A 10,000-nucleotide genomic window follows, 5' to 3' on the forward strand; every position below is an offset into this window, starting at 1 on the left:
TCCATACACGCTACACCACATCTGTTGAGCAGATGCCTGACCAGCAGCATAACCCAACGCGCTTAGTCAGGCCTTGAGTGCATGCTTACATATTTGTGTACCTATGAAAGTGGATTTCATTTTACGTAATTTCGCCAGAGGACAACACTCTCGTTGCCATGGGTTCTTTTTCAGTGCGCCAAGTGCGTGCTGCACACGGGACCTCGGTTTATCGTCTCATCCGAAAGACTAGACGCTCAGTTTGATTTTCCAGTCAAACTTAGGAGAAAGGGCGAGAGCGGGATTCGAACCCACACCCTCACGGACTCTCTGTATTGGCAGCTGAGCGTCTTAACCATTCTGCCACCTTCCTCCACACACACACACACACACACACACACACACAACAACAACATCAAAGTAACCGATGGACCACCATCAATGTAGAACGGACAAGAAAACCGTGAGCAGATTCCCAGGGTTTGACACACAACTGAAAGACGTGGAGAAATATGGGGGACACTTCTTCAGTGCAGCGCCCCAGTGACTCTGAGAAGAAGAGGAAGAAGATGAAGGAGAAGAAGAGGAAGAAGATGAAGGAGAAGAAGAGGAAGAAGATGAAGGAGAAGAAGAAGAGGGTGAAGGAGAAGAAGAAGGTGAAGGAGAAGAAGGAGTGTCTCCGACGGAATTTACTGAAATGGGAAGGAAAGGAAAACATGCTAGGCTATAATAAAATCATACATATTGACACTTTTCGTATAACGTCAAATTCACAGACACACAGGCACGGGCGCACGCACGCGCGAACACACACACACACACACACACACACACACACACACTCAGAGGCATGCAGCACACATGCAAAAATACATGTGCACAGACAGACAGACAGACAGACAAACAAACACACGCATACACAAACAGAAGGAGAGAGAGAGAGAGAGAGAGAGAGAGAGAGAGAGAGAGAGAGAGAGAGAGAGAGAGAGAGAGAGAGAGAATTTAAAAAAAAGGATAAAGATTTTAGGCATTGCCTAGTCTACCAATCCGTCCTTGTGACAACAAAAACGAGAGAGAGAGAGAGAGAGAGAGAGAGAGAGAGAGAGGGAGAGAGAGAGAGGAGGAGGTCACGTCAATGCCCTTAATGTGACTCAAACTGGTTCGGCTGTGAGTGTCACGAAGTGTATTAGAGGTGTATTGATGTTCAACGTGTGTCGGAAGAAGGAGGAGGAGGAGAAGAAGAAGGAGGAGGAGGAGGAGGAGAAGAACGAGAAGGAGGAAGAGGAGGAGGAGGAGGAGAAAGGGAGGAGGAGGAGGGAGGAGGAGAAGGAGAAGAAGGAGGAGGAGGAGAAGGAGGAGGAGGAGAAGAAGAAGGAGAAGAAGGAGGAAGAGGAGGAGAAGGAGAAGAAGGAGGAGGAGGAGAAGGAGAAGGAGGAGGAGAAGGAAGAAAAGGAGGAAAAGGAGAAGGAGGAGGAGGAGAAGAAGAAGAAGAAGGAGGCGAAGGAGAAGAAGGAGGAGGAGGAGGACGAGGAGAAGAAGAAGAAGAAGAAGGAGGAGGAGGAGAAGGAGAAGAAGGAGGAGGAGGAGGAGGAGGAGAAGCAGCAGGAGGAGAAGGAGGAGGAGGAGGAGGAGAGTGTTATGGTCCTAACTGGTTTTTGGCATTATCGCGTCTCTCCTCCATTGACACGAGTGATTACGCCGCCTGTTGTGTGGTGTTGTGTTGTGTGGTGCTGTGTTGTGGTATGGTGCGGTGTGGTGTTGTTGTTCATGTTGTACGGTGTGGTGCTGTGTTGTGCGGTGTGGTGTGGTGTTGTGCGGTGCTGTGCTGAGTGGTGTTGTGCGGTGCTGTACTGTGTGGTGTTATGCGGTGCTGTGCGGTGTGGTGTTGTGCGGTGTGGTGCTTTGCGGTGTGGTGTAGTGTGGTGTTGTGTGGTGTGGTGTTGTGCGGTGCTGTGCGGTGTGGTGTTGTGCAGTGTGGTGCTTTGCGGTGTGGTGTAGTGTGGTGTTGTGTGGTGTGGTGTTGTGCGGTGCTGTGCGGTGTGGTGTTGTGCGGTGTGGTGCAGTGTGGTGCTTTGCGGTGTGGTGTAGTGTGGTGTGGTGTTGTGCGGTGTGGTGTGCTGTGGTGTTCTGTGCTGCGTTGCCTTGTCATTTCTGACCTTACCTTACCTTGTAGCACCTCATCTTTCCATGCCTTGCCTTATCTTTTCATATCTTGCCTTGCCCCGCCTTGTCACAACTTCCTTGGGCTTGTCACAACTTGCCTTGCCTTGCCCCGCCTTGTCACAACTTCCTTGGGCTTGCCACAACTTGCCTTGCCTTGCCTTGCCTTGTCACAACTTCCTTGGGCTTGCCACAACTTGTCTTGCCTTGCCTTGCCTTGTCACAACTTCCTTGGGATTGTCACAACTTGCCTTGCCTTGCCCCGCCTTGTCACAGCTTGCCTTGCCTTGTCACAACTTGCCTTGCCTTGTCACAACGTGCCTTGCCTTGCCCCGCCTTGGTCACATCTTCCTTTGCCTCGTAATTTCTGGCCTTGCCTTGCCCTGTCACACCTTATCTTGCCTTGCCTTGTCTTGCCTTGTCCGCGACCAGTTTTGCTCAAGTTGACAGCTGACTGCACCTTCCTACACGACACGTGTCCTGGCTGTGGCGACTGAGGTCTGTGATGGGGGGTGGGGGTGGGTGGTGGGTGGGTGGGAGGGGGTACCTCGTGCTGGTTCAGGTTCGGGCACAGCAGAGGTTTTCCTACCACACACCCACCTGCCACACCAGTTCATGGAGCTCAGGAACTGTGGTCACTATTATCCTGTGGAGAAAAAAAAACGTGACTAGGAATTCACTGAGGTGGACTGAACACGCTCCTCTTATAATTCTTCCGTATTAAACATGAGACGAGACTAACAACGCATATCATTATGGCGGTTTTTTTTCTGTATGTGAAAAAATGTTGATGCTATTTTGCTGAATTCATTCTTGCAGTTTGCGATGCTGACTCCTCATTTAGTGTGAGTTTTTTTTGGTGTTTTTTTTTTCGCTTTGTTAAACTTTTTTAAAACGGTTAAAAATTTTTTTTTTTATATAAATAACCTTTCATACTGAACAATAAAAACTTATTGTTTTATTTCCACGGAAGTAAGTCTGGGTGCTAGTCTTTCGAATGAGACGAAATACACCCGGAAGCTCCGCGTGCAGCGCGCTCTTTGTGCACGTAAAAGAACCCGCGGCAACATTCTGTGGAAAAACCCACTCAGCGAAATAAATATGCTTGCAGAGAAGGAAAATAACAACCACCACCAAACAAACAAACAAGCCAAAAAAAAAAAAAAGAAAAAAAAAGGTGGCATACATTGTACCGCGGTGACACAATCCAATGGGAAGAGCGGTACAAATTTCACACACACACACACACACACACACACACACACACACACACACACACACACACAGACAAATCTGTTGTTGTGACAAAAATTAATAGAATACAGTAGATTACACTGACAGAGCGAGACACGGCGTTACATTTACTGTCGTCTTGGACATCATAATCAAGTAACAACAGCCACGTCAGGTCGCAAAGTGATTTCAGTCCACCAGGCACCCCGAACACATGGCTGAGACTGCGGAGGCAGTATTGAGATGGAGTTGGGGGTGTGGCTGGGGTTGGGGTGTGTGGCTGGGGTTGGGGGTGTGGGAGGTGTGGGGCGGGGGGTACAATTCAAGTAGTCACGATCACATATGCTGTCTCTCTGTCTCTGTCTCTGTCTGTCTGTCTGTCTCTCTCTCTCACACACACACACAAACACACACATAAACACACACACGCGCGTGCAGGCACACATACACATACAGTCACTGTCTGTCTGTCTGTCTGTCTGTCACTTATGCACACACACACACACACACACACACACACACACACACACACACACACACACACACACACACACACACGGACACACTACCTACAATCCAAGCAGTCCCCCACACGTACGCATCATTTATAGGTTGATGATCGGATCGCGTTAGCACCTTTTAAAAATATAAATGAATGATATGCATTCTGTAGACACAGCTATTTTTCTGTTCATAAGCATATTTATTAATCATGCGGCACAAAGTATATGTATGTATGTATGTATGTACATCTCTCTCTCTCTCTCTCTCTCTCTCTCTCTCTCTCTCTCTCTCTGTGTGTGTGTGTGTGTGTGTGTGTGTGTGTGTGTGTGTGTGTGTGTGTACGCTGAAGTTAAACTTTACATATTGTACACCCAGTTTCAGTTTCAGTTTCACTTTCTCAAGGAGGCGTCACTGCGTTCGGACAAATCCATACACGCTACACCACATCTGTCGAGCAGATAGATGCCTGACCAGCAGCATAACCCAACGCGCTTAGTCAGGCCTTGAGTGCATGCTTACATATTTGTGTACCTATGAAAGTGGATTTCATTTTACGTAATTTCGCCAGAGGACAACACTCTCGTTGTCATGGGTTCTTTTTCAGTGCGCCAAGTGCGTGCTGCACACGGGACCTCGGTTTATCGTCTCATCCGAAAGACTAGACGCTCAGTTTGATTTTCCAGTCAAACTTAGGAGAAAGGGCGAGAGCGGGATTCGAACCCACACCCTCACGGACTCTCTGTATTGGCAGCTGAACGTCTTAACCATTCTGCCACCTTCCTCCTCCTAACACCCAGCTCTTAATGAACAGGTTACATAAAAAGAAAACTTTAAAAAGAGCAGAAAATGGAAATGTGATTTTGTGTGCATTGATGCCACAATGAAAAGAAGAGTCGAAACAAACAGGTGTTAGCCAGACTTTATTATATCATCATTATTTGTTTATTTAATTACTTATATATTTATTTATGTATTATTTATTTATTTATTTATTCACTTATTCATTGTTGATCATGAATAAAGAGGAGGAGGAGGACGACGATGATGACGATGATAGTATGGAGGTCCATTTAGGTTTGGGACCATAATTATGACAAGGGTGTACTCTGCGTCTCCTGTCATAATGATGTTCCATCGCTTACGTTGTGGAGAAAACGACAAGTTCTGAAAGTTTTCACAGGTACTAATTTGTTTCCTGTGACAACGGATAACCGTTTCAGGAAGAACTTCCACTGCCTGTTACCCTAAGCCCGATGAGATCGATTCTGGGGAGGGGAGTTGATGTGGGTTTTTTTTATGAAATGACATGCCGCCTGGTGTTATTTGATAATGGACATTTATTTAGCGCATTCCTCCAGAAATACTGCCCAAAGCACTTTACATTTCGTTCCCCACTCCCCGCCTTCCCCATCAGTACCCCTCTCCACCCCCATTCCCCCCAGTCCCTCCCCCCCCCTGCACACTCACACACACACACTGGGAGTTCATTCAGTTCAGTATTTCCCGAGGTGGCTTCCGTCACTGCGTCCGAAAAAATCCATATACGTTACATCACAACTACTTAGCAGATGCATGACCAGCAGCGTAACCCCCCCCCAGTCCCGCCCACCCCCCTTCCCCCCCCCCCCCCCCAAAAAAAAAAACCGAAAAAAAGAGAGAGAAAAAAACACACCAAAAAAACAACAACAAAAAACAAAACAAACACACACACACACACACACACACACACACACACACACACACACACACACACACACACACACACACACACACACACATACACACACACACACAAACACACACACACACACACACACACACACACACACACACACACACACAAACACACACACACACACACACACACACACACAAACACACACACACACACACACACACACACACACACAAACACACACACACACACACACACACACACACAAACACACACACACACACACACACACACAAACACACACACACACACACACACACACAAACACACACACACACACACACACACACACACACAAACACACACACACACACACACACAAACACACACACAAACACACACACACACACACACACACACACACACACAAACACACACACACACACACACACACACACACACACACACAAACACACACACACAAACACACACACACACACACACACACACACACAAACACACACACACACACACACACACAACACACACACACACACACAAACACACACACACACACACACACACACACACACACACACATACACACACACACACAAACACACACACACACACACACACACACACACACACACACACAAACACACACACACACACACACACACACACAAACACACACACACACACACACACACACACACACAAACACACACACACACACACACACACACACACACACACACACACAAACACACACACACACACAAACACACAAACACACACACACACACACACACACACAACACACACACCGACAAGGACGGGATTAGAACCCATGCGGGGAGACCCAGTGGATCAGCTGTCCATCGCCTTAACCACTCGGCCACCTCGTCTGCTGGACTTGTACATAATGGTATTGGTATATGGGATTTGGACATTATATTGAAAATGGAAACTGAATCAAAACACAGCAGTTTTTTTAAGAGTGACAGAAGCAGTCACTGCCGTGTGCATCTATATGGCTTTACTGCATTTTAACCCAACGTTGAAGGGGATGATTTATTGACGTGTAATCGGTAGCGGTCAATGAATGAAGTGTATCTTAGCACTGAGAACACGTTTGTATGGAACTGACGTATCGGATGTTCCAGTGTGGCTTTAACTCACTCAGTACGGCCAGTCCTCTCTTCTCCTCTACACAGACCCCTCGGATGTCCTGTGGGTGTCTGAATGACCCAACCTTTAGCTTCCGTCGTAAGAATTATGGTATTCTTTGTCAACATTCACCTCTTCAGTATAAGAGCCTTGCAATATTTTGATGATGGTAATTGGGGTGAAAGCTGTTAACGTCGTCTCTTTCGCCGTTCGTATGGAGAGAGTTAATCATAGAAAAGTCCCAGTTGTAGAGTCGTATCCCAGGTTTGAGTTGATAGTTGATTTCAATGTCAGAATCCAAAATTGCAGAGGCGGTAACATTCGTTTATTTATTTATAGTCTGTTCATCTAAGATGATGATATTAGACTGAAAATAAATGATATTATCATTATTATTATTTGCATTATTATCATTCCTATCATAATGATGATTGTTAGCATTAATTAGATATCGACATTTCTGTATATTCGAATGAAAAGGGGGGCGGTTGAGGTGGAGGGGAGGGGGGGTAAGGGGGAGGGGACTAAAAAATGGAAGAGAGAGAGAGAGAGACAGACAGACAGACAGACAGAGAACAGAATGTAGAAAAGATAGAGTACAAAATCTAAAATGGAGAGGGTGGGTGTCAGTGGTTGGAGAAAGAAAAAACATGATATTGGAAGGGTGTGTGTGAGAGGCGGGACGGGGGAAGCGGGATTAGGACAACAACAAAAAATTATCAATAATCCAATATTGTATGCACTACTTCTGTAGATAATTATTTGAAAAGAGGTTCATGTGGGGACCTACAATAAACAACAAACTGGACTATTGAACACATAACTAGCTAACTTTAATAAAGAACATTAAATAGCCATGTCAAGGTTTCAGTGTGATTCCAATATCACACCATCCTAGAGGCATCGCTGCACTCGTATCAATCAATTATAAATGTTTCAGGGTTGTGTCAAGGGCAGAGTCACAAATTGTTGATGAACGGTCGACCTATTGACTGATTGGATATGCATTTGGGATAATTGTTTTCAAGCATGACTGTTAGAAACTCTCTGTGTTCGGACAGTTGAAATACATGAAGACGGGAGATAGTGTCTGCCGTTGACCAGCGGGTGTGGTGTGACTGACCAGGACACTGAAATATTTTTTTCAGTGTTGCCATTCGCAAACCCTGTGTGATTTGACTTCTTCATTGTAATACCAGAAACAGAAATAGAAAAAAGAGATCTGTCTTGTCTGACACGTTTCGGCTTTCTCTTGTCGTGTGCATACATTTTGTGTTCTGTTCACAGAAACAAATGTCATTATTATCATGACTGAGTTTTGCGTGTGTTGGACCGTCAGTATAAGCTTTTGATGCATACTATAGGAATTTAATGGGAGAGAAAGAGGGACAGAAATGGTGGAGAGAGTGGGAGGTGTGGGGGGAGGGGAGAAAGAGAGGGGTGATGAAAGGAAAACAGAGAGAGACACCGAAATAGTGAGAGAGAGAGAGAGAGTGAGAGAGAGAGAGAGAGAGAGAGAGAGAGAGAGAGAGAGAGAGAAGGGGGGGGGGGGGGGGGAGAACCTTTTATTCATTATTTATTCACCACGCTGCTACAGTACCCAAGAGTACCATGACCCTGCAGCAATTACTCTGAGGGTGACCGCTCAGACTGATACTCTAAAATTTACGTCAATACCCACTTCCACTATACCACCCCAGGGACTCTGGATCGAGAGGGGAGGGATGAAGCGGTAGGGGTGGGGGTGGGGGCACGGTGGGGGGGTGTTGGGGGGGGCGGAGGGGAGTGCACTGGAGGAGTAGAGGAGTAGCGCGAGGGTGGAAAGAGACCTGGGTGATTCTGGGAGAAGGGGAAAGAGGGGTGACGGTAGGGGTGTGGGGAGGGCGGTAAAAGTCCTGTCTTATTCATGTATATTTATATACCTTTTGAAGGAACATTTCCGAATGGAGATTTTGAACCTGATCTTATTACCTAACAATGAATTTTCAACCATTCAGGCATTTGAACGTGGAATGAACTCTTTTTGTGCTTACAAAAATGGTCCGTTTTCTCATTTACAGATTGACATAAAAAAGGGGGGTTGGCGGATGGGGTGGGGTGGGGGGGTGGGGTGGGGGGGGTATTGCAGCTTGAAATGACATGTTTGTCATGGACGGAATTCTAGCACTGGGAAAGAGCTGTGTCTGCACCTGACGGCTTTCCATCACTGAACGGATGAAGAATTATTCAAAACAACCTTTCAAAGCCTGGGCTCTCTCTCTCTCTCTCTCTCTCTCTCTCTCTCTCTCTCCCCCTCTCTCTCTCTCGCACATGAAGGTACACACACACACACACACACACACACACACACACACACACACACACACACACACACACACACACACACACACTTTCGTCTAATAAATATGTGGAAATACTTAAATCGAAACTGCCGCCGCTGCTACTACTACTGCTGCACTGCTGCTGCTACTACTACTGCTACTGCTGCTGCTGCTGCAACTACAATTATCACTACTGCTACAGCTGCTGCTGCTGCTACTACTATTACTACTCAGTGCTACTGCTGCTGCTGCTGCAACTACAATTATCACTACTGCTACAGCTGCTGCTGCTGCTACTACTATTACTACTCAGTGCTACTGTTGCTGCTGCTGCTACGACAAACACCACTACCGTTGCTGCTACTACTACTGCTGCTGCTTTTCTACTACTACTACTACTACTGCTACTGCTGCTGCTGCTGTTACTGCTGCGACAACAACCACAAGCATTCGTTGTCTTGATCACCCCAGTTTTCAGCGACCAGCGTCAAGGGGAATCACTCAGACTAATATAGATATTCCCTGTTCAACGTGGTTCTGTCCCCTTCCATTGGTGATCTGATGGATTTCTTCTGTGCGATTCAGTGCTCATCGGTGATCAAGTGTGTGTGTGTGTGTGTGTGTGTGTGTGTGTGTGTGTGTGTGTGTGTGTGTGCGCGTGCGTCAGTGCGTGCCAGTGTGTGTGCTTGTGTGTGTGTGTGTGCCGCGCGCGTGTGTGTGCCGTGCCGCGTGTGAGTCAGTGTGCGCGAGTGCGCGCGAGTGTGCCAATGTGTGTGTGTGTGTGTGTGTGTGTGTGTGTGTGTGTGTGCGCCAATGTGTGTGTATGTGTGTGTGTGTGTGTGCCAATGTGTGTGTGTGTGTGTGTGTGTGTGTGTGTGTGTGTGTGTGTGTGCCAACGTGTGTGTGTGTGTGTGTGTGTGTGTGTGTGTGTGTGTGTGTGTGTGTGTGTGTGTGG

Source organism: Babylonia areolata, chromosome 5 (genome assembly GCF_041734735.1).
Source record: "Babylonia areolata isolate BAREFJ2019XMU chromosome 5, ASM4173473v1, whole genome shotgun sequence".
NCBI lineage: Eukaryota > Metazoa > Mollusca > Gastropoda > Neogastropoda > Buccinidae > Babylonia > Babylonia areolata.